The sequence below is a fragment of the Hibiscus syriacus genome, unplaced genomic scaffold (assembly GCF_006381635.1).
Source record: "Hibiscus syriacus cultivar Baekdansim isolate YM2019G1 unplaced genomic scaffold, ASM638163v2 tig00109949_pilon, whole genome shotgun sequence".
In the NCBI taxonomy this organism is placed as follows: Eukaryota; Viridiplantae; Streptophyta; class Magnoliopsida; order Malvales; family Malvaceae; genus Hibiscus; species Hibiscus syriacus.
In genome coordinates this window covers 141,137-149,128 of record NW_024062537.1, presented here as the reverse complement: position 1 = coordinate 149,128, position 7,992 = coordinate 141,137, and positions in this window count along the sequence as shown.

Here is a 7,992-nt window from a genome sequence, read left to right as displayed (position 1 = left end):
AGTACCGATACTACTTATTCTGGGCAGTTTTATTTTGCAGAAAATGAATCCCCAACGGCTCCAAAACATCTCCAACAGCTAGAAACGACCACAAACTCATTCCAAACTATAAATACAAGTTCAAGACACTTGAAGAAGGTAGAAAACACCTATCCAAGCATTCAAACACAAGAGAAGAATTTTTCATTCTTATTTTTCTATTCTCTTGTAAATATTTTATTTTTGTGAGCTAAATTTTGTAAACACATACCTTAGAGAGGTTTTCTTGTTTACATTTCTTTTTCTTTTGTAAAAGGGGATTGGTTTTATCTTAGCCAAGTGAAAAGATAGGGATTGGTTCTAGTTTAGCCATTGAAAAAGTAGGGAGTTGTAAAGGTTACTCTTGATCCTGTAAAAAGAAAGAACATATTAGTGAATTCCATAAGAAAATCCTTGGTGAGGAGATAAGATAGTGGATGTAGACTTGGTTGAGAAGTCGAACCACTATAAATCGCTGAGCATTTTGTGTATCTTTCTAATCTCCTTACTCCCTAAACACAAAATCAATTCAACCCCTCTTTATAAACCCTTTCGATTTTCGATTCGAGCTTTCACAAATCCCAACAATTGGCATCAGAGACTAACTAGTTGTAAAACCCCAATTTAGGGGCTAAATTTTAGAATTATAAATTGATGATTTTAATTGGTATTTTGGAAGAAAATTAAGGATTAAATTGAAAGTTTTTAAAACTTGTAGCCTATTTTAGAGTTGAAGGAAATTCAGGGACCAAGCCCTGTTGTCGGCAAACTCATGTTAAATACGTGAATTTTCTGTTTCAAAACAGAAAAACAATTCTCAAATTTCCTTCCTCCATCGCCCAACTTCCAAACCCGATCCCGACGTCGTCCGACCTCTGATCGTCGATTTAAAACCACCATCGTGTTCGTCATCGAGCGATGAACAAACCCCTTAAATTAATTGAAGTGAAGCGCTGCCATACGCCGAGAATTTCAAGTCAAAGTCTCGACGTTTTTTAGCACCATCGCCGAGGAAATCTTAAATTCATCGCCGATCGTTGCTCCCTTTTCGACACCTCCCGTACCATCATGTTCCTTGTGTCCTTTCGAGTCCGCCGGTGTCATCCTTGGTCTCTGTAGACGGCGGCGCGTGAGGAGGTGAGACGGTCAAAGTTTTCGATTTATTGAAATCGAGCTCTCCGCCGTTCAAAAATGTGAACCAAACTTTGTAAGTGTCTTAAAATGCCATAAAATAATTTTTAGAAATTTTTGTGTGATTTTTAGGACTCCGGAAGCCACTGTACGCGCCACCCCTGAGAGTGGGCTTCGTCTGGCAGCTTGGTGAACTAGTTGAGCCGACCGAGCCGACCGACTGAGCCGACAGACTGAGCCGACCGAGCCGACCGATCGAACTGATCGAGCCGATCGAGCCGATTGACCGAGCCGACCGAGCTGACCGACCGAGCCGATCTAGCTGCTTGGACTAGACCGCCTGGACCAGACCGAAAAGCTTGGACCGGACCGAACTGCCTGGACCGAACCGTTGACGGTTGACTATGTTGACCAGAACTTTGACTGGCTTTGACCGGGCATTAAACGACCTTTGACTTTGACCGGGCATTAAACGACCTTTGACTTTGACCGAGTATTCCTATCCTGACATTTTTCGACGTTCGAAATCCGATTTCGCTGTCCATTTTTTTGAAATTCGAACCTGAAGACTTTGAAATTGCCGGTCGAACATGAAGTCATATTTTATGCTCGACGTCCTGAATCCGAATCCGAATTCTGTTTCTCCAAATTCGAACCCGGTAAGTTGTTTTCACTGATTTATCACCCGATTCGATCCGTTTATCATAATTAAGCTCCGTTTTTTATATAAATTATGTTGATATGTATCTGAGGAATTATTGGAAGTTGAATTGAAGATCAAAGGCGTTCGAATGGAATTTTTATGGTCGATCAATATTGCACGAAAATCGAGGTAATACTTTACTACCTCTTTATGCTTTATGGGACATGTGAATATTGGTTTAGATGATTATGGTTCAATAATTTCCTTATTGATAAAGAAATTGATTATGGTTTAGATGACTTTTATAAGAAAATTGAGGGATTGTTAGAATTAAATTACAAGTTCTATGCTTAATGATAAAGAAATAAACATGGATTTATAACTTATAGTTTATTTCATCAAAGGTTAAATGTTAAAGGTACTTGGATGGGAAATTATGATAATACTCCGATAGGGTAAAATTACGAAAATACCCTTAAGTTGTAAGATGTTAAGAATTGTCCCTAGAAATTGATTAATAACTCTGGAAGGATATATTGATATGATAAAACTACAGATGTGCTTAAGAAATGCTAGATTTTGCTTACGAAATACGGATAATCGATTTTTAACCCCTAGAGGGTTTGTGCAAGATATTAGAATTCTATTAAGGAATTATTTCAAGATAAGAGAATGTTCGGGAAAGCAATTGATCATAGGATCTCTAAATTATAATTATTTTCGTTAAGAGCTAATATTAAAATTATCTGGTTAAGAAATTACGAAAATACCCTTGAGAGATAAAACAGTCTGAATTGACCCTAAATGAGAGAGTACTTTGAGGATTTGTACTTAACTCGATTAAGTACGAATTTAATTGTTAAGATCCTTTCTTTGTACAGAAAAATTTATAATATTCCGTTTGTAAAATCTGAGAAGACACTTGACCTAAAAATATTCGAATAATGAGTAAATACTTGAAGAGTAATTTATCGGAGGTATTCTGCTTTCAGAATTGTTCGAAAGGACTGAAGTAAATGATAAGATTGAATTAAATAATAAGACCGGATGAAAGGAAATGATTGAAATATTCTAGAATTGTAAAATGACCAAAATACCCCTGGAATGGAAATGACTCAAGAATGTCACCAAGCTCAGGAATGAATGGATATACTCAAGCTTTGAAATGAATAGAAAAATGTTGAGCACCAAAATGACCAAAATGCCTTTATGACCTAGAATAAGTAAATGTCTTGGATTAATTAAGAAATCCAAATAAACATGGATGTTGTGCTACCAGTAAAAGTTGTGGAATGCAACTTAAGTGATCAACCAACGTTAGTGCTATATCATTACCTGAATGATATAAGTATCACTTGAATGTTTGTTCATCTTCTCAAATTTGGATCGATGATAATTCTGGAAGTACTTGGCTCAGCTCAACTCTAGAGCGCATACAGTACTAATAAGTGGGTATTCGTGAGTCAAGTCAACCACGAATACCAGAATGACTTTATTATATGAATAAATTGAAATGAAATGAAGTACAACGTGTATTTAAAATTCAGAAACGTCTGAATTATTCTGGAAAACTTTAAAGTAATTGGGATAGACTTGCTTACTAAACGAACTAAGTAACATCAATGACTAAGGATTAAATAGGTGATTTGATGAGTTTGGAAACATTGTTGAACTTACATGATGAATTGTCCTTATAGGTTATGAGCCATGTATCAAGTACGTCAGTATTTCCTGATATTGTTGAAATGTGGAAATGAAATAAAGACCGTTGGAAGATTTATTTAGTGATGATTATGGGGATGATCTATGGATCTGCATTATGGTATTAAAGAGTGAATACACTGGAAGGATAATGAATTGACTTGTTGACATACATCAGTTTGGGAGTTGTGTAACTCGAGTTATTTGATAATATGATCGATAGTCGTAGATTGTAAATGACTTGAATCTTCGATTCTATATTTCATCTATAACCACTTCGGTCATGTTTGAAAAAAGCAAGTAACGCAGAAGGAAAAGATTCTGAATACCTCATTTGGTTCAATTAGGATGAAATCCTATGAATTCAAAGTATATTCATGAATACCCCTGATTGTTTGGGTAATGGAATCACTCGCAGTAAATCTGAATTTAGAATTATTATGTATAAAAGTTCCTGAACGTTTTCCTAATGCACATGAAAATATAGTGGGATTCTAATGTATCAACCTTAAATGTCTGGCTTGATCGGTTAGTAATCGATTCTCCTAAATATGACCTTGTTCTTGGAATTCGATCAAATTTCATAAGTTTCATGTTATCCAAAATGATAACTACAGTGGCCTCTAAAAATACTTGGATTCTCTAGTGTGTTCCCTATTTATTACTGAACTATTTTATTTGTTTTAAAATATGGTACACTGAATTCTATGGCTCCTGTTTTATTGATACACCAATTTATTGTGATGTTTTATGGATTAAGACGACTATATGATTTTTGGTTTGAACTGGTATTTAATTACCATGTATATGGATTTATGGAATTTATGTCACGGTGCAATTGTATTTTTGATACGGATTTATAAAGTACAGCTCTGATCAAGCTGGAAAACTTTGACGGACCTAATGTGAATCTTGGGTAGGCTCACGGGCCCCAAGATGTTCCATTAGGCTGGCTCCCTTTTACTGTATGCTTAGGGTCAGCCCTATGGACTTACGGACTTAAGGATACAGGCCCCAAAGCCTATCCATAGGTTGGCTTCCTTTTCGCTGTGTGCTTAAGGTAAGCCCTATTGACGCAGTTCTAGGAACTGCAGATGGTGTGCAAGAGAATGATTTAAACTACAAGTTTCAAAAGTTAAATTTCATTATGATTTTTATGAGATTTACTGTACTATCATTTGATAAGTGTGCCTGTTATGATTTTATTATACTGTTGGAACACACTAGACATCCTATTCGATCTCCTGAAAAAGTCACACTTTGAAAGGTTTCTTATGAACTGAGATTCATGGCTTCTACTCGATTAACTTCTAAGAGAACCCCAAATTATTCTACAAACTGGTATACGTATGATTCAATAAGGAAATTATATGGCTTTCCATTTATCTACATGTCATGTAGCATTATCTGGTAGTTTTGTATTACTGAGCTTTCCGAAGCTCACTCTATTACTCAACATTGCAGGTTAAAATAATTGTACCAGTGCAGCTATCGACGTCAGTAAGGGAGTTCTTCCGGCGTTGTTTTCAGAGTATAATACATGTGATTAGGGGGCATGTAATTGTATTTTGTTTTATATACGAGTCTGAAAATCTGTTTTATTTCTTAATACTAATAAATGATTTTATACGTTACATGTTTTAAGAAAAGTTTTAAATTTTCCGCTATTTTTACAGTGGGTCGCTCCGGTGGCCCTAATGTGACACTCCAGACCGTATCGGGTTACCCGTATCAGTCTGAGGGGGTTACATTTAGTGGTATCAGAGCTATGGTTTGAGTCAAAAAATTTTTAAGATAGACCGGCCGGTCGAATGTCAAAATATGTCTGATCAGTACATGCCCCTAGACTACAATTGTACCTCTCTGAGCCGGAACTCCAAGGTTAAGTTCCTATCTGTAACGAGCAAACTTAAGTTTTCATCCGTTAGGACTCTACATTTGCATAAGGGAATACCAGTAACATCTATTTTAATTCTGTAAAGTACCTTACGAGCCATGTGAGAGTTACTCATCTGAGAAATTCTGACCTGACTTCAGAAATGAAATTGGATATGATACTGCTCTATGAGCCTATTCTCGAAACCAAGGATGAATTGATTTCACAAGGATAAAGTCGTTTTGATTATTTATTTGGACTGAGGAAAAGTTTTGATAAGAATGTATGCTCAATTGGTTAAGGATTAGGGGAGGATATGTACTTCTGTAAAAGCTACTTGAAGATATGAAAGAAATGATATAAGTTTCATTTTTTCAATTATGTGACATGAATAAATTTCGAGGACGAAATTCTTTTAAGGAGGGGAGAATTGTAACACCCCAATTTAGGGGCTAAATTTTAGAATTATAAATTGTTGATTTTAATTGGTATTTTGGAAGAAATTTGAGGATTAAATTAAAAGTTTTTAAAACTTGTAGCCTATTTTAGAGTTGAAGGAAATTCAGGGACCAAGCCCTGAATTTACCCTTGAATTATCGGCAAACTCATGTTAAATACGTGAGTTTTCTGTTTCAAAATAGAAAAACAATTCTCAAATTTCCTTCCTCCATCGTCCAACTTCCAAACCCGATCCCGACGCCGTCCCACCTCTGATCGTCGATTTAAAACCACCATCGTGTTCGTCATCGAACGATGAACAAACCCCTTAAATTAATTGAAGTGAAGCGCTGCCATACGCCGAGAATTTCAAGTCAAAGTCTCGACGTTTTTTTTATCACATTGCCGAGGAAATCTTAAATTCATCGCCGATCGTTGCTCCCTTTTCGACACCTCCCGCACCATCGTGTTCCTCGTGCCGTTTCAAGTTTGCCGGTGTCATCCTTGGTCTCTATAGACGGCGGCGCGTGAGGAGGTGAGACGTTCAAAGTTTTCGATTTGTTGAAATCGAGCTCTCCGCCGTTCAAAAATGTGATTCAAAATTTGTAAATGTCTTAAAATGCCATAAAATAATTTTTAGAAATTGTTTTGTGATTTTTAGGACTCCGGAAGCCACTGTACGCGCCACCCCTGAGAGTGGGCTTCGTCTGCCAGCTTGGTGAACCAGTTGAGCTGACCGAGCCGACCGACTAAGCCGACAGACTGAGCCGACCGAGCCGACCGATCGAGCCGATCGACCGAGCCGACCGAGCTGACCTACCGAGCCGATCTAGCAGCTTGGACTAGACCGCTTGGACCAGACCGAAAAGCTTGGACCGGACCGAACTGCCTGGACCGAACCGTTGACCGTTGACTATGTTGACCAGAACTTTGATTGGCTTTGACCGGGCATTAAATGTCCTTTGACTTTGACCGGGCAATAAACGACCTTTGACTTTGACCGAGTATACCTATCCTGACATTTTTCGACGTTCTAAATCCGATTCCGCTGTCAGTCTTTTGAAATTCGAACCTGAAGACCTTGAAATTGTCGATCAAACCCTTTGACTTTGATTTTGACCGAAAATTCCAATTTTTTGAAAAGTCATATTTTATGCTTTCGACGTCTTGAATCCGAATCCAAAGTCCGTTTCGCCAAATTCGAACCTGGTAAGCTATTTTTCACTGATTTATCACCCGATTCGATCCGTTTATCGTAATTAAGCTCCGTTTTTTATATAAATTATGTTGATATGTATCTGAGGAATTATTGGAAGTTGAATTGAAGATCAAAGGCGTTCGAATGGAATTTTTATGGTCGATCAATATTGCACGGAAATCGAGGTAATACTTTACTACCACTTTATGCTTTATGGAACATGTGAATATTGGTAAATGCATGATTAAGATAATGTTGGTCTCATTTGTGTAGTCAATTAGTTTCTACACTCGATCTGAATATGGTAAAAGGGTTCAATAATTGATTATGGTTTAGATGATTTTTATAAGAAATTGAGGGATTGTTAGAATTAAATTACAAGTTATGTGCTTAGTGATAAAGAAATCAACATGGATTTGTAACTTATAGTTTATTTCATCAAAGGTTAAATGTTAAAGGTACTTGGATGGGAAATTATGATAATACTCCGATAGGGTAAAATTACGAAAATACCCTTAAGTTGTAAGATGTTAAGAATTGTCCCTGGAAATTGATTAATAACTCTAGAAGGATATATTGATATGATAAAACTACAAATGTTCTTAAGAAATGTTAGATTTTGCTTACGAAATACGGATAACCGATTTTTAACCCATAGAGGGTTTGTGCAAGATATTAGAATTCTATTAAGGAATTATTTCAAGATAAGAGAATGTTCGGGAAAGCAATTGATCATAGGATCTATAAATTATAATTATTTTCGTTAAGAGCTAATATTGAAATTATCTGGTTAAGAAATTACGAAAATACCCTTGAGAGATAAAATAGTCTGAATTGACCCTGAATGAGAGAGTACTTTGAGGATTTGTACTTAACTCGATTAAGTACGAATTTAATTGTTAAGATCCTGTCTTTGTAAAGAAAAATTTATAATATTCCGTTTGTAAAATCTGAGAAGACACTTGACCCGAAAATATTCGAATAAGG